At 54.4% G+C, this 18030-nt stretch overlaps 1 non-coding gene across 1 annotated transcript; it reads left to right on the top strand.

Annotated features, from left to right (window-relative positions):
* The first annotated feature begins 17478 nt into the window (after nucleotides 1-17478).
* TRNAS-CGA (transfer RNA serine (anticodon CGA)) lies at nucleotides 17479-17560 on the top strand. The gene has a single exon. It is a non-coding gene; the product is annotated as a tRNA-Ser (tRNA).
* Nucleotides 17561-18030: the final 470 nt, after the last annotated feature.

The following is an 18030-nucleotide window of genomic DNA, read 5'->3' on the forward strand; positions in this document are numbered from 1 at the left end:
AAAAAGCCTCCCCAGGTGCCAAGGTTTCCTCAGCCTTTCGTCCACACTCTGTCCCCCTCTCCTGAGAAGAGACGGGAGGTTCTCGGGCAGTGCGGGGACCCCAAGGGCCACCCCATTTCCTCCCTCTCTAGCCCCTCCTCCCAGGATGCCCAGCTTTTGCTGAGAAAGCCTCAATGTCCTGCAAAGCCCATTCGAGTTGCTCCTTGAGTGTCGCCGAGGGGTCACTGGAGAACCTGCCCCATGTCCCATCCCACCCCGAGCGCCTGAGGAGATTGGCTCAGCAACTCTGGCAGCCCACAGTGTCTGCGAGGAAAGGAGTGAGAATAGGGCCCAAAGGGAAACGCCCTCTTCCTTCCCCACCCCGCAGCGTGAGGCGCTGCCAGAAAACAGGCAGGAATCGCCGGCAGGAGAGAAAGTAGCTGAGACTGAAGGAGCGAGTCTGCCTGGCTGAGGAGAACCCCAAACCGTGGGCCTCCGGGGCCAGGCTCCTGTGGGTCAGAACTCACTGGGCACAATGTTACTCCTGGGGGCCCGGTTCCAGGGTCACCTCACCCCAGGGCCTGGGGTGCTGGAGGCCTTTGCCTGGGTGTCCCAGGGCAGCCCCTGGGGATTGCTGCGGCTGGCCTGCGTGGCGCTGGATTAGCACCGTCTGTCCTGGATGCCCGCAGCTGAGGACGCAGCAGAGCACACCGGAGTGGCCGACTCGCCTCCACACTCCAGCCCCCCGGCACCTCAGGAGCTCCCAGAATTGCAGACTTTTGTACGCGCTGCAGGGTGCTCTGTCCCTGACAGCAAGAGTCACAAGGGCGTCGAGGTGCCTTTGTGACTCGGACGGAGCCCAGATGTCAGCAGGCGGGGTCGAACCTGGGATCTCAATGCAGGAGCCCCTGCCACAGGAGCTAAAACCCATGCGGCTGTTAGCTCAGGCTGGAGAGCAGACTCATCGGTTCTGTCTCGAAGTGGTCCTGGTGCCACGAGATGGGCCAGAACCCCACAGCCAGGAGATATGCGGGTCACCCCGACAAGGGCAGGGATGGGCCTGGTCTGACTTTCAGCCGTGCCTGTGGGCCATGGGAAGTGCCTCAGAATCAGGCACCTGAGCCAGGCACGTCTGCCAATCCCACGAAGCACCCCTGGGCTTCTTGAGGTGCCTAAACCCCCTTGTCAAACTGGGCCTCCTTCGACAACCCAGAGAAACTCGTAAAGACTGGCTGGAGTTGATCACACTTCAAGAGTGTTCCTTTTCAGCCCCCTGAGCAAGGGGCAGGTCGTTCTCCTGTCAGAGATCCCAGCTCCGGGAGATATGAACACACACAGCAAGGGGTGCTTTCCATGAGCACAGCCACACAGCGTCATTACCATCGTCCTAGGGGAGATGCTCGTTAATGAGGAGACGGGAGCGTGCTCTTCTTCCTGCTCTTCTGGGCTCCCTTTTTCCCACTTCTCCTTCGTCTCCGACGGCTCCTTCTTCGTCCCTGCAGCAGAAAGAAACATTCTTAACGTTAAAAGAAAAGGAGGACTTGTGGCACCTTAGAGACTAACCAATTTATTGGTGCCACAAGTCCTCCTTTTCTTTTTGCGAATAGAGACTAACACGGCTGTTACTCTGAAACCATTCTTAACGTTTTGCTTTTCCATGTCTTCTCCCTGGTTTCCAGAGGGTGGAAGCTGGGCACAGAGCCCTGAAGCGAATTGCCCCGGCTCAGACTGAAGGTTGTTGGCAGAGCTGAGCAGAGAACTCCGATCTCATGCCTCTTAGCCGGGGGCTTTTACCAAACAAGACTTCTTCTTACCTCGGGGCCGGTTTCTTTTCTTTTCTACTCTTCCTCTCCCCTTGCCCACCTTTCCCGTCAGTGACGGGCAACAGGCCTGGTTTTGCATTTAACCCCCCAAGAAGGAATGACTCAGCTCTGGTACAGTTCCCAGCTGTGACCTGCTGAGACCACGGGAGCATTTTCCTGATGAAAGGGACCCGATCCAGTGTTAGGATATAGATATTCAGGCCTGTCTGTGAAGGCCTAGACTCTAAGAATTTAGGTGTATTCTTATCGCTTGGCTAGTTCTAGAGGTATAAAAGAAAGAAATCACTGTCTGCCGGTGTAAGGGCCTTCTCTTACTGTGACAGTTTGTGGCCCTGTGCTTAGGTTCAGGCCTTTGGCTAAGCAGCAGAGGCAGCCATAAGCTGGGAAGCGACCGGTCACATCCTCACATTCCAACCTAGTCACATTGAAATAAGGTGCTATTGGGCTGTTAGGCACTATTAGGACAGGATTGTATTCCTATCACCTCCAGAGAAAGGGAAGTGCCTAGAAAATGTAAAAGGAAACTTAGTTTGATAGCATCCTGTCTGGCAAGAACTCACTTATCAATAGCTGGGATGTGAAATCCTCACTTCTGTATTGTTTTGTCATTATAGTTCCCACTTTGCTATTGTTTGTCTGTATAATCTCTCTGGTTCTGTGATTGTTCCTGTCTGCTGTATAATTAATTTTGCTGGGTGTAAACTAATTAAGGTGGTGGGATATAATTGGTTACATAATCATGTTACAATATGTTAGGATTGGTTAGTTAAATTTCAGGAAAATGATTGGTTAAGGTATAGCGAAGCAGAACTCAAGTTTTACTATATAATCTGTAGTCAATGAGGAAGTGAGTGGGTGTGGGTGGGGGTGGGCATGTGGGTGTGTGAGATGGGAACGGGGAATGGGGGTAAGAAAATTGGAATCATGTTTTGCTAAAGGGGGAGATGGGAAAAGGGAATGGGGGTAAGAAAATTGGAATCATGTTTGGCTAAGGGTAGGAATGGGAACAGGGACACAGGTGTAAGGCTCTGTGGTGTCAGAGTTGGGAAGGAGGATACTAAGGAAGGAAACTGGAATCATGCTTGCTGGAAGTTCACCCCAATAAACATCGAATTGTTTGCACCTTTGGACTTCGGGTATTGTTGCTCTCTGTTCATGTGAGAAGGACCAGGGAAGTAAGTGGGTGAAGGAATAAGCCCCCTATCATCCAGGAGAAAAGAAATGATTTCCTACAACGTCCAGCCTCTCTGTTCCCCTTACAGCCTGGAGTAATGTTAGTACTCCCCACCCCACAGGGCCAGACCCCCAGAGGGGGGTGACGTGACATTGTCAGCTCTCCCCACCTCAGCGATGGACCTCTGCCACCCTCTCCAAGAGGATCCGGCACTAAATGGATTCCAGAGTCTGTGGTACCCATCACTGTCCCATGAGACGGCCCTGATGTGGAAGTGTAAGGGGACTATTGGCCCCTTACTCAAACTCAGTGGGGTTTTTGGTTGGCTAGGTTCCAGTCCCAAAAGGAAGGGGAAGGGTGGATGGGAAACCAGGACTCTGATACTGACAGTCCTCAGGGGCCATGGGGAGAGGCCAACGCTCCAGGTCAGCCTGATTGACAGGGCGGGCAGGCTAATGACGGAGTCAGGGGGTCAGAAAGGTCCCCGTCCTCCGCGTGAGCTGGAATTGCCTGGCTCAGGCAGCGTGGGGCCGAGCTAAGGAGAGAGCAGGGGCCCGAGCTGAGCTGGGGAGCAGAGGCGGGCCAGCCAGCGGGGCAGAGAGACAGCCCAGGGAGAGCAGACCCTGGGCTGGGAGCAGGGCTGCAGCCACAGAGCCAGCGGGGCCGGAGAAGCAGCCCCGGGGGCTGGAGGCAGAGCAGCAGCATCCGTGCTGAGGCAGGGTGGAGCCGGAGCTCGAACAGTGGGGCTGGGGCTGGATCAGTCTGGAGCTGGGTACGAAGAGCAACGGGGGCCAGCCAAGGGGGGACCCTGGCAAAGGGCCCAGCGCAGAGGGACACCCCCAGCCGAGGGTCCTTGCAGGCCAGACTGGGAGGGGGATCTGAACCCGGGGGGAAGGAGGGACCCACTCCCCAAAGCCCGGAGGGGTGTGGTCACCACCAGAGCAAGCGTCCGACCCGCAGCATCCCTGCGGCACAGCCAGGGCCGGAGAAGGGGCCTGGGACTTACAAGGAACCAACTGTGAACGGCCCTGACGTTCCAGAGACATGGTTTGTGACGTTCCCTGCCACAGAGCGGGGTGATGTGTTTTCTTTCATCTTTCCCATTTTTCCTTATTCTTTTTTAAATTAATTGCTGTTTAAATAAACTGTATTTGCTTTAAATCGTATGTAATGATCAGTGGGTCAGGGAAGCGCCCAGTGCAGAGAGAGCACCCCGGAGTCGGGACTCCCGAGCCCCTGTCCTAGGTGGCCACAGCAAGGTTGGGGGTCGAGCCCCCCAGGAATCCTGGGCCCAGCCTTGTTGGGGTTACGAGGACTCTGCCAGACAGGAGAGTGGAAGGGGAGTCCTCCAGGGCAGGGAGGCCTCTGGGGAAAGGAAGTGGGAGCGAGGACTCAGATCCTTCCTCTAGCCCATTTCACCGGAGAAGTGCAGAAGCCAGGAAAGTTCCCCACAATAGCGGGACCGTTCCCCCGCTTCCATAAGGCTTGTAGACTGACTGGTGAGAGTATTCCTCACATGCTCCTTGCTAACCATGTGATTTGTATCCTCACCTGTAAGATCCAGTTCAACTTGGTCTTGCTTCTCCTGCAGCTTCTCCTCCTCTGACGCCACCTGGTTCTTGGCTGCTTTCTTCTTCTTCTTCTTCTTCTTCTTCTTCTTCTTCTCCTTCTTCAGGGAAAAGCACGTCCACCTTCTTGGAGAGGAAACTGTTCTCTCCTCATCGCTATCTGCCATTGAGTTGTCAGACTGGCTACAGACACAGAGTCTTTTCATGCCTGATAGGATCTTCCACGAGCATTTGCTTCTCGTGGGCTTCTCTGGCAAGGCCTGTTCTTGCTGGCTGATGGCAGAGCATGCCTCCATGGCTGCCGGTTGGACGAACACCGTGTGCACATGGCTCTCTCTGTGCTCCCGAGAGGTGAGTCTTTGAAAAAAGGAACGAAGCCTGGAATAGAAAGACGGAGGAAATGGGTTTTTCTGTCCTACTCAAAAGGAAGGGAATTAGTCTGCCCAGGATTCCCAGATCCAAGAGAGTGGTCTTTTGAAGCCATCTGCTCCTCTAATAGTCAGGAGTGGTTCATACAACAAAAGAATATAAACAACAAAAGACTGGCCACACTGGGTCAAACGAAAGGTTCATCTAGCCCTGTAGCCTGTCTTTCGACAGTGGCCAGTGCCAGGTGCCCCAGAGGGAATGAACAGAGAATCATCAAGTGATCCATTCCTGTTGCTCACTCCTGGCTTCTGGCAAACAGAGGCTAGGAACACCATCCCTTCCCATCTTGGCTAACAGCGATTGGTGGACCGATCCTCCATGAATTTATCTAGTTCATTTTTGAATCCTTTGTTTCTTTGAAATTTGCTGCCCCTTATTAACAAAGGCTTCAATGGGGGCACTTCGATTTGAACCAAGGACCACTTAATGTGCAGTCAAACACTCTATCACTGAGCTCTACCCGCATGACTAGACCCAGCCCCAGGTGAAGACACTTGGGACCATGGTGAAAGAGGAATTCTTCTGGGAAAGTTCCAGGGCCCGTGTTATGCAGGAGGTCAGACTTGATGATCAGGCCTGGCCTTAGAGCCGTTGAAACTGAATTTATGAACCTAAAGTTGCCTTTAACGGCTAGGATGAAAATTGCTGCTCCTGTCCAAGAGGAGATGCACTGAGGTTTCCTTGGGGAGAGGCACCAGGATCCCCGTTCCACCTTTGTCACAGCCTTTCTTGGACACAGCACATCACAGCTTCTCCCCTTTTGCTCTATAACAAGAAACCTCCACGCACCAGATCTGTAATCCCGTCCTAGCCCAGTCACTGGCTCCAGTTCCTAGCCTGACTCTCACCCCATGGAGCTCACGCCCCCTCTGCCAATGGACAGACATGGAAACAGCCAAGGTCAATTTCTGTTTTCTTTGCTCATTGCCAGGGCCTAGTTGCAAAAATGCTTCATTATTAACCCCACTCCTTTGCACACAGAATGTTGGGACTCTGGGAACAGACAGGGCCAAGCCGAAAACCAAGACACCTCTGTTCCCAGAGAAGCCAGGAAAAGGAACAAAGGATTGTCACCTAGAAGGCTTGAGGGTCTGGGAGGATGGATTAGCAACTGCAAATATGTTGACTTATTCTCAACTATTCCAAAATCTGGACTGTATTAGCAGGGGGAAAATAACCAGTAAACTTTAAGTGAAGAATTTCCCATACGAATTATAACGTCCAATCAGAACAATAGGCCACCCAAACAATGACAAAGAAATCACAGCGAGACCCATGACAAATTTAGGCTGCAGTTTATTTAAACCCCTTTTCTGGAAAGGGATTGCAGGGGGGATTTAACACGTCTGTTTTATGTAGCCCAATGGGGGAATAGTAGAATTTGTAGAGAGTTTTGAAGTCTCTCTCCATGAGATTATTTCTGAGAGAACTACCAAGATGGCAGCCAGGGGATGGGAGTGGAGCTGGGTCACTTTCAATAGCTTCAGATTTATTTCTTCTGCATATCTGAGCTCATTTATGTGTCTTTCAATCATGTAAATTCTGAGACCGATCTTGTCTCAATACACATACATTAGACAATCATGACATGAGACAGATGGTTTCTATTCACTACTTGAAGGCAAGGAGTGCATTAGGGGCAACTCCGAGGGAAATACTATTGATGGAGCTATCAGTCTAAATTCTACACCAGTTTTTTATCTTCCCTTTAGGTTATAGCCATGGAAATTCACCCATGCTAGTCTGCTGAAAGATAAAAGCATCGATATCTGCCTCCAAAGACCGTGACAGGCTGAAGCAGACGGAGAAGGGAGAGATGCCCACATTCAAATCAAAACGGAACGCTGAGACCTGACTGTTGCAACGCTGGCCCCCACCCGTCCCTGCACCGGGGGGGGGGCCAAGCTGAGCCTGAGAAGAGCCAGAATTGACCAATGAACATTGCCAAAGAGCCCCAGTAACACGCCAGCAGCCCCCCATCCACCACCCCTTCCAGCCCCCTGCACCTCCCGCCCAGCGGCAGCCCCCCCTGTCAGCGCCTCCCCCTCCCTCCCCACTCCTCCCGCCCGCCGCAATCGGCTGTTCTGCAGTGCGCAGGAGGCTCTGGTGGGGAAGGGGCATGAGCGAGGGCATGGCAGGCTCGGGGGAAGGGGCAGGGGACTAGGGGGAAGGGGTGGAGAGGTGGCAGGACCTGGGGCAGAGCAGGGGGTTGAGCAGTGAGCACCCCACAGCGTATTGGAAAGTTGGCATCTGTATCTCCAGCCTCGGAGTCAGCGCTGTGCAAGGAGCCGCGTATTAACCTCTGATGAGCCGCGTGCGGCCCCGGAGCCCCAGGTCGGCCACCCCTGCCCGAGGGGAAGGAGGCACCAACCCATCATGTGCGATCGAAGGAGCAGGAAAAGAATCTGGGAATTACCTTCTGTAAAAACTCATCTTTTGTCGAAAACCTGTGGAAAAAGCTGATGCAAGAAGTTGTTGACAGAGGGATAGTCCGCGTTTCTCAGCAGCTCCTTGGGTCACCAGCCGTTGTCAACCAAGGCAGTTGGCAGACTGAAGGCAGGGCAAGAATGCTGAGGCCAAACAGTCTTTGCTGTTGGCATCCGTGACCTCACAATCAACTTAAGCATCAACACACACAGACCCCCCACCCAGAGAGACACACACACACAGGAGCTGGTAACATTTACAACATGGAGAGATGCACCCAAAATCTCGAGGACTTTTGATTTGGGGGAGGGCATCATCGGCGCTGACTGCATGGGTGTCCCGGGGCTGGAGCACCCATGGGGAAAAATTAGTGGGTGCTTTGCACCCACCGGCAGCCAAGCTCTGCCATCCCCCAGAGCATCTCCCGCTGACCAACTCCTCCCCCACCCTTCCAGGGCCTTCTGCCCACCACAAAACAGCTGTTTGGCTGCATTCAGGATGCTCCCATTTGGTGGGGGAGGAGCAAAGCCATAACTCACCCAGAGATGTGATTTTATTAAATGGTTCGGAGGCTCAGAAACACGTAGAAAATGTTCCAAGGCCCTGAGCTAGTGAAAGTGCCAATCACCCAGAGAGCAGTGGGAGCGGGTCCAAGATGTAGCAAAGAGGGTTTCCTGCAGGGAGAAGGGAAGCAGGGAGATTGCAGCTCTTTGGGACAGAGACTGTCTGTTTGTTCTGTATGTATGCAGCACCTGGCACAATGGGGCCTGATACCTGAGTAGGGCCTGGACACAGTGCTAATAAAGCAAGGGCATTTGTTGAATTACTGAAGTGCCCTGAGTCCCCTGAGTGGAAAGGTGGCAGGTGAAGCGGGGCAAACCCTAGACAGATGGGATCTGCCCAGCCTGGGGCAGCATGTGCGGGAAGGGGGAGGGGAAAGGCCATTGGGAGTGTTTCCACAGAAGCCAAGAAATCAGGGCACCAGCCCTAGCATGGCTGAGTGAGGCTGTTTCCTGGGATAGATCTCCACAGACAGCATTCGTGGGCAGGCTGGGAGGGATGGCCTGGATTCACTTTGGAGTGGATCCAGTGTAAATGAGACTAGACTTGTCCCAGAAGGGCCCAGATACAACAGTGACAGACAGACACTGTGGGTGGAGCCTGTGAATAAATAAATGAGGTGCATTATAAAACAGTAGGAAAATAATCCCCCTGCTCTGTGACCCCAAGTCTGACCTTGTACCTGTCAATGGGGCATCATCACTGAATGGGGGAGCTGTTAATGAGGCCCCACAGGGATTGGCTGTAGCCCCCTCACGTCTCAACTTTTTAGTTAACGATCTGGAAGGAAGTATAAAATCACTGTGGCTAACACAGCTTGGAGGAGTGGTAAATAATGCTGATGATGGGGCCGTTGTATGGAGCAGCCTGGAGAGTTTGGTAAACTGGGATTAGTAAAACAAATGCAGCCAAAAGCAAGGCCCTATAGCTGGGAATGGAGACGGGTGGCCGCACCTAGAGCCTCGGGAACGGTAGCCTGGAAAGCAGTGACTAGGAGAAGGATTTACGTGTCACAGAGGACAAAGAGCTGAAAACCAACTCCCATTGCTAATGTGATCCTGGGACGTAGAAACAGGGGAGCAGCCTTGGCTTCTTTGTGTATGTAATTAAATCACCTCTTCATTTCTTTAAGTAGCTGGTTGCTTGTTTGGGGGCTTTTCTGGGGGCGCGGCTTCTGCTTTGGTTTTGGTTTTGTTTAAATTTCCCGCCGGTGAGGGTGATTGGCTCCTGGTTGTGCAATCGACTCAAAAAAAAAGATTTCAAGGGCTGCTGGCTAGTTCCTCTGCTCAGGAAAGTGCAGCTGGACCATGGCTGCCGGGGACCTAGCTGGGAGCTTGCAGGATGAAGTGACTTGCTCCATCTGCCTGGAGTATTTCACAGACCCGGTGACCATTGAGTGTGGGCAGAACTTCTGCCGGGCCTGCCTCAGCCAGTGCTGGGGGGAGCCGGAGCCAAACTTCTCCTGCCCCCAGTGCAGAGAAAGCGCCCTGCAGAGAGACCTGCGTCCCCACGGGCAGCTGGGGAACCTGGCGGAGCTAGTGAAATGCCTGAGGCTGCAGGCGGGGCCAGAGCCCGAGGGGCAGAGAGTGGGTGACAGGCACCAGGAGGCTCTGAAACTCTCCTGCGAGGAGGATCAAACCCCCCTTTGCTTGGTGTGTGACTGATCCTGGGCGCACCGCACTCGCACGGTGGTTCCCATGGAGGAGGCTGCCCAGGAGCACAGGGTAGGGAACAGTTATCTGCATGGTTGGAGTTACAGGGGCAGCTTCTCTGCAGCTACAGAGCCCCCCCGTGTGTCTGACCAGCCCTGGGTTAGAGCCAGGGAGCTGCGTAATAATGGGATTGTTGTGCAGTGGGAATTTTTCATAATAGTTTGGATGAATATTGTGTGTGCCTCAGTGTCCCCTATGTGGTGCATGTTTAACACCCACAGACCCCCGTTGTCGTCAGCTGGGATCAAAGAGGGGGACCTGTGGAGCTTAATGGACGAGCCTCTACTGCGTGAGCTAAAAGACCTGTTCTCCTGTCCAAGACTGTAGGAGGTTCACACATCTTTAGTTGGTCTAGGTGCTGCTGAAGGGGGACAGAGTGCCACACCAAGCAGGCATGGGTTACACATGGTTAAGGCTATGAGTTTTTCACAGAGGTTGCAGAAGTCACGGAATCCGTGACTTCCAGAGACCTCTGTGACTTCAGCTCGTAGCTCCAAGCGAGCCCCCACAGCTGCCCAGCCACTGTGAGCGGTGTGGGGACCCCGCAGCTGAACTCCCCGTGGACAGGTCACGGGCTTCTGTGAATTTTTCTTTATTGCCCGTGACCTGCCGTGACTTTTACTAAAAATATCCCTGACAAAATCTTAGCCTTACCCATGGTTAAGTAGGTGAGGGGAGGGGGGAAAGGTGTTACTTGTAGAGACCCAGAGATACAGGCATTAGGGACAGCTGGCTGCCTGGGGCCCCATGCCCATGGAGTGTCCCAGAAGACAATGGCCATTCCAATTGTCTGGACATTTGGCACCAAACAATAAATGACCATGGACGGCCCACCCTCCATGGGAAGCCAGCCAAGTGTGCCCAGCTGGAGGACAAAGGACTAGGCTGGGGTTCTAAGTGTGGGCAGCTGGAGGCAGGAGAGGAGCTTGTGGGCTCGGACGACAGAGGGGACAGAGGGCTCTGGGACTGACCCAGATGGACCTTTCCCTTCTCTGTCTTCACTAAGCACTGTCTGCGTTGTGTTCCAGACATGTCAAAAAACAGGGAGAGTCAATTATTTTTTATAAAGGTCCAAATTTCTTGGTCAAGGCATAGTCAAGGTCCAGATTTCAGAGAAAATAATAAAAAATGATAACAATCTTGATCATAATAAAATAATAAAAAGATTTCAGGATCTGCTGGAAAGCAGCTGGTGGTCCAGACTTGGCCCACGGTCTGCCTGTTGACTGCCCCTGTAATAACCCCCCCTGCTTTTACAGTGCAGGTTGAGAGTCACTCCAGGGTAAGGAAGTGGGGGTACATGGCTCCCTGGGGGCCTGCAAGTCTCCCTTGGGTGTCCAACTCAGGTGGACTTGCTGATGTGAAGCAGGGGTGTTGAAGGCTCTGAGATTCAGAGTCAGGAGGCGGTGAAGCCAAGTGACTTTCCTCATTGGAAAAAGTGTGACCTTAAGGGGGTTGCCACACTAAAGAGCTCCTCCCAGGGACTGTTCAAGAGCACCAGACCTATGGCAGGGAAACAGCCTGGAGATGATGGTGCTGGGCCGGAGCGGGCCAGGCCCAGCAGCTCTGCCGGGGAGCTACCTTGGAGCTGAGGTCACTTTTTCAGAGGGTTGGAGAAGGGGGACCTGCTCCCACAGCCTCACTCTGCTCAGTGACGATGTTATCGCTGGGCCCAAACCAGTGACCCCAAACCAGCCCCCAGAGCCATTGTTTGTTTGCAGGAGCAAATCCTGACCCGCCTGCAGCATCTGTGGGAGGAGACAGAAGAGCTCCTGGGCCTGAAATCCGACTGGGACAAGGAGAGGGAGAGGCTCCTGGTAGGTGCCCTGCCCTGCCCGGCCGCTTTGCACAGGGGCGTCAGCAACAGCAGCAGGGGGTCTCTGCGCTGCTTGGGGTCTGGGTCATTCAGAAGGTTAAAGGGTTTCCAGGGTCGCTACAGGGAGACAGGTCAGGGCCATTTTAACCAGTGCAGGGCAGACTCTGCTCTCAGGTACCTGGTGTACACCAGGAGTGAGCCCACCGAAGTCAGTGGGGTCAGGTCAGACTCCTCTGGGACCCTGCTGTTAGTTCCCACTGGGGTCAATGGGTTTACACCAGGGTAGCTGGGAGCAGCCTCTGGCTCTGTCTCTCTAGCACGGGGGAGGCGGAAAGGGGGGGCGGAGGGAGAGGCCAGTAAAACACCGAATAGGCACAGATGTGGCAGGGGTCGGGCGGAGCAGGGGGAGACTTTTGCTGATCCCAGGGTTCGAGTGTCAGACGTCCCAGTGATGCCATTGGGCAGTTTGGGAAGCACCATTTGCCACGGCCTGGTCTGCACTTCACTCTGGTGCTGGGACAGTGGTGGGGACGGGCTGGGGGCTGGTGATTTTGGGTCACGTTTTTATACTAGCAAAAGCTCTCGTGTAGCCACGGTTACTCTGGCAAAGAGATTGAATGAAACGCTCTGGGGAGCCCGGACAAGGCTTTGTACCATTTCCCAAGACACCCGCTCTCCCCGGGTCCCTGCCCTGCCCCTGCGTCTCTCTGTGCACCCCAGAGGCAGACGGAAGTGGAGCGGCCGCTGGTGGTGTCCAAGTGCGAGGGGCTGCACCAGTTGCTGGCCGAACAGGAGCGCCTCCTCCTGGCCCGGCTGGGAGAGCTGGGCGAGGAGATTGGGAGGAGGAGGGAGGACAATGCCACCCACCTGGGTGAGGAGATTTCCCGGCTCAGCGCCCTGATCACGGAGCTGGAGGGGAAGCGTCAGCAGCCGGTGCTGGAATTGCTGCAGGTGAGACAGTGTCGGATGCACCCAGAGCCCAGTGCAGGGAGGGGACGGCCCCTGAGTCACTCGGGCTGACAGGGTAACTCAGTGCAGGGCGCACGGCCCGGGGCGTCTGCAGGGCCAGGGGCCCAGGGCTGCAGAGAGACAGGAGTTTGGGCTGTTGGGGAGGTGGGGGAGGCTGGTGAAAGGCTGTTCCAGCCCTGGGCTCAGCACAGAGGACCCGGCCGTCCCGTCCCTGCGGAACATCTGGTGTGAACGGGGCTCTGCTCCCTCTAGCACAGCCCTTCAGAGTCTCCACCCCACTGGGGGAGCAGCCTGTGGGGCCGGGCTGGGGGAGCAGAGTGACCCGTCTGGGGCAGGGGGCCGGCTGGGCCATGGCCACTGACTCTCTGCTCTGTCTCTCCTTCCCCTCTGGGGTGTCAGAAGTGCTGTGAGCAGATACACCCGGGCTCCGTCTGCCCCCACAGTCAGGGTATGTCTACACTATGGAATTAGGTCGAATTTATAGAAGCGGTGTTTTGGAAATCGGTTTTATATAGTCGAGTGTGTGCGTCCCCACAGAAAATGCTCTAAGGGCATTAAGTGCATTCACTCGGCGGAGTGCTTCCACAGGACCAAGGCAAGCGTCGACTTCCGGAGCGTTGCACTGTGGGTAGCTACCCCACAGTTCCCGCAGTCTCCGCTGCCCATTGGAATTCTGGGTTGAGATCCCAATGCCTGATGGGGCTAAAACATTGTCGCGGGTGGTTCTGGGCACATATCGTCAGGCCTCCGTTCCCTCTCTCCCTCCCTCCGTGAAAGGAAGGGCAGACAATGGTTTTGCGCCTTTTTTCATGAGTTACCTGTGCAGACGCCATACCACGGCAAGCCTGGAGCCGCTCAGCTCACCGTCACCCTATGTCTCCTGGGTGCTGGCAGACGTGGTACTGCATTGCTACACAGCAGCAGCAACCCATTGCCTTGTGGCAGCGGACGGTGCAATAGGACTGGTAGCCGTCATCGTCATGTCCGAGGTGCTCCTGGTGGCCTGTGTGAGGTCGATCAGGAGCGCCTGGGCAGACATGGGCGCAGGGACTAAATTTGGAGTGACTTGATCCGGTCATTCTCTTTAGTCCTGCAGTCAGTCCTATAGAACCATCTTATGGTGAGCAGGCAAGCGATACGGATTGCTAGCAGTCCTATTGCATCATCTTCTGCCGGGCAGGCAAGCGATGAGGATGGCATGCAGTCCTATTGTACCATCTTCTGCCAAACAGCCATGAGAAGTGGATGGCATGCAGTCCTTCTGCACCATCTGCTGTCAGCCAAAGATGTAAAAGATAGATGGAGTGGATCAAAACAAGAAATAAACCAGATTTGTTTTATACTCATTTGCAAACACCCCCCCCCACCCCGTCTAGGGGACTCATTCCTCTAGGTCACACTGCAGTCACTCACAGAGAAGGTGCAGCAAGGTAAATCTAGCCATGTATCAATCAGAGGCCAGACTAACCTCCTTGTTCCAATAAGAACAATAACTTAGGTGCACCATTTCTTATTGGAACCCCCCGTGAAGTCCTGCCTGAAATACTCCTTCATGTAAAGCCACCCCCTTTGTTGATTTTAGCTCCCTGAAGCCAACCCTGTAAGCCGTGTCCTCAGTCGCCCCTCCCTCCGTCAGAGCAACAGCAAACAATCATGCATCTGAGTTGAGAGTGCTGTCCAGAGCAGTCACAATGGAGCACTCTGGGATAGCTCCCGGAGGCCAATACCTCGAATTGTGTCCACAGTACCCCAAATTCAACCCAGCAAGGCTGATTTAAGCGCTAATCCACTTGTCAGGGGTGGAGTAAGGAAATCAATTTTAAGAGCCCTTTAAGTCGAAATAAAGGGCTTCATCGTGTGGACAGGTGCAGGTTTACATCGATTTAAAGCTGCTAAATTCGACCTAAAGTCCTAGTGTTGACCAGGGCTCAGAGCCCAGGAAGCAGACCCAGCATCCCGACCGTGGGACGGTCTCACCCTCTGGATCCAGCCCCCCTCCATCCCCATAGCCCTGGGGCTGCTGCCGCTGTGTCTGTGTGACCCACCCTGGGAAGGGGAGTGCCCCACAGCTCTGGGCTGGAGAACCCTCCCTGGGACCAGGCTGGCTTGGGGGATCATTAATGGGGCTGAGAGCCTGTCACCCCGAGGGCCCAGCTGGGACCTGGCCCCAGCTCTGTCATGGCCCAAAGCCTGTCCCGTGTGAGGGGGGCCCAAGGGCTTGTGGGGAAAGAGCTGAGTGTCCCAGCCCAGGCCCTCGTGGGGCAGTGTCCCGGTCCCAGAACCCCCACCCCACGGGGAGTGACCAGGCCCCTTGGAGGCTGAGAGGAGAAGCTGAGAAGAAGCTGGGCCTGGAGAATGAGCCCCTCTCTCATCCCTGGGAGAAGCCCCTCCAGGCCCTTGTAGGGAACGTGGGGCTGGGCCAGGTGTGAGGGGAGCTGGCCCTGCCTGGGCTGGGTTTTCTCTCTGGATGGAGAGAGGCCCCCAGTCTCCAGGCCGGCCCCGGCAGATCGTGCAGGCAGTAAATTCCCTGGGCAGCAGAGGTCACGGCCCCGTTAGCCCTGCCTGTGGCCCAGCTGCCACCCACTCCCCATCTGGCTCTGGGGGGCAGGAACTTAGAGCAAAGGAGGGGGAGGAATAAACACGCTCATGTCTCTGCAGGGATGAGAAGGTCATGTCTCCGCATCCGGCGCCTGAGTCCCCTGAGCTGGAAAAGAGAATCCGGGATTTCCCTCGAGAGAACAATCTCCAGGAGGCTGTGACGGGATTCCTGGGTAAGGGGCGCTGCTGGGGGTTTCTCTCATTGTATTTGAGCAGGGCAGGGGGAGGGATTTGGCCCAGCAGGTTGGGTTATTATCAGTTCCTGTGTGCCCCTATTACTCGTGGATCAGAGCTTCATTCAGAGCACTGTGACTGCCCAGCCCAGAGGGGCCCAGATCCTGGGAGAGCCCTTGGGGTCCCAGCTTCCCTGGCTGCTCAGAGCAGAGCCCAAAGGGGAAGATTTCAGGAGAGCAGATAATTCATAATCATGAATCTGTGCGCCCAGTGCTGTCTCCTGCTCTCTCCCTGGCTATCTGAGCGCAGGGGCGGGTGCTCTTGGTTAACAGGAGACGTTATCACGGATTCTCAGCCTCCCTGACTGACACCAGCTGAGCCTCAGGGTCCTAGTGTTTAAGCACTTTGGGCCACACTTTCAATGGTATTTAGGTGTCTGGTGGGAACCTCCAAAGCACCTAACTCCTATGGACTTGCCTAACCTGCTTCAGCCCTTTTGAAAATCCCATTCTCCAGGCTGTTTCCCTGCCATAGGTCTGGTGCTCTTGAACAGTCCCTGGGAGGAGCTCTTTAGTGTGGCAACCCCTTAAGGTCACACTTTTTCCAGTTTTCAGAGTAACAGCCGTGTTAGTCTGTATTCGTAAAAAGAAAAGGGGTACTTGTGGCACCTTAGAGACTAACCAATTTATTTGAGGATGAGCTTTCGTGAGCTACAGCTCACTTCATCGGATGCATACCGTGGAAACTGCAGAAGACATTATATACACAGAGATCATGAAACAATACCTCCTCCCACCCCACTGTCCTGCTCGTAATAGCTTATCTAAAGTGATCATCAAGTTGGGCCATTTCCAGCACAAATCCAGGTTCTCTCACCCCCTCCCCCCCCCTCCCAAAAACCACACACACAAACTCACTCTCCTGCTGGTAATAGCTCATCCAAACTGACCACTCTCCAAGTTTAAATCCAAGTTAAACCAGAACATCTGGGGGGGAGGGGGATAGGAAAAAACTAGGGGAAATAGGCTACCTTGCATAATGACTTAGCCACTCCCAGTCTCTATTTAAGCCTAAATTAATAGTATCCAATTTGCAAATGAATTCCAATTCAGCAGTTTATCGCTGGAGTCTGGATTTGAAGTTTTTTTGTTTTAAGATAGCGACCTTCATGTCTGTGATTGCGTGACCAGAGAGATTGAAGTGTTCTCCGACTGGTTTATGAATGTTATAATTCTTGACATCTGATTTGTGTCCATATATTCTTTTATGTAGAGGCTGTCCAGTTTGACCAATGTACATGGCAGAGGGGCCTTGCTGGCACATGATGGCATATATCACATTGGTGGATGTGCAGGTGAACGAGCCTCTGATAGTGTGGCTGATGTGATTAGGCCGTGGGATGGTGTCCCCTGAATAGATATGTGGGCACAGTTGGCAACGGGCTTTGTTGCAAGGATAGGTTCCTGGGTTAGTGGTTCTGTTGTGTGGTATGTGGTTGTTGGTGAGTATTTGCTTCAGGTTGGGGGGCTGTCTGTAGGCAAGGACTGGCCTGTCTCCCAAGATTTGTGAGAGTGTTGGGTCGTCCTTTAGGATAGGTTGTAGATCCTTAATAATGCATTGGAGGGGTTTTAGTTGGGGGCTGAAGGTGACGGCTGGTGGCGTTCTGTTATTTTCTTTGTTCGGCCTGTCCTGTAATAGGTGACTTTTGGGTGCTCTTCTGGCTCTGTCAATCTGTTTCTTCACTTCCGCAGGTGGGTATTGTAGTTGTAAGAAGGCTTGATAGAGATCTTGTTGGTGTTTGTCTCTGTCTGAGGGGTTGGAGCAAATGCGGTTGTATCGCAGAGCTTGGCTGTGGACGATGGATCGTGTGGTGTGGTCAGGGTGAAAGCTGGAGGCATGCAGGTAGGAATAGCGGTCAGTAGGTTTCCAGTATAGGGTGGTGTTTATGTGACCATCGTTTATTAGCACAGTAGTGTCCAGGAAGTGGATCTTAATCGCGTCTCTGCTAAGGCTGCGTCTACACTCCCCCTTGTGTCGGTAGAACGTATGTGGCTCAGGGGTGTGAATAAGCCACCCCCCGAGTGACACAAGTTACACGGACCTAAGCGCCGGTGTGGACAGTGCTATGGTGCTGGGAGAGCTTCTCCTGCCAACATGGCTACGGCTGCTCGTTGAGGGTGGAGAGCTCCCTCCCGTCGGCTTCCAGCCGCTCCAGTAGAGACTGCCACTGGAGGCCACGTCACTCACAGCTGTGAGGGCCGAGCGGTTAAGGCGTTGGACTCGAAATCCATTCAGGTTTCCCTGTGCAGGTTCAAATCCTGCTCACAGCGAGGCCTGTGTTTTAGCCACACTTGCTCACCAGGGCAATACATCTCCACCGGCCCTGAGACGCTCTCCATACACTCCCCACCCCAGGTAAACCCTGTTCTGCTCCTTTCATGGGGATGCCTGGGATGGTGCCTCACGCTGTGTCCCTGCGGTCTCAGCTCCCGAGGCCTCTGCCCCTCACCCAGCGCCTCCCGGCTCAGCCCCACCCCTGGGTGCTGCTCCTCTCCAGAGCGTGGAAGGAGCTGAGCATGGGCAGCCCGTATCAGAGGCCAGGGGAGCCTGAGCCTCCCCCAAAAGGCCGTCCATGCGGGGCGGAAACACTGGGGATGTGGGGCGGGTCTCCCATCCGGAGGCCCGTGGGCCCATGGTCATCTTTCGAGTGCTGGAAGCGAAGCTCCAGAGAAGTGGGGGCCCCGCCTGCACCCCGCTCCCCTCTGCCTCTTAGCCCGATGCCCTGCTCTTGCTCTGCCTC

Source organism: Lepidochelys kempii, chromosome 11 (genome assembly GCF_965140265.1).
Source record: "Lepidochelys kempii isolate rLepKem1 chromosome 11, rLepKem1.hap2, whole genome shotgun sequence".
NCBI classification, from domain to species: Eukaryota; Metazoa; Chordata; order Testudines; family Cheloniidae; genus Lepidochelys; species Lepidochelys kempii.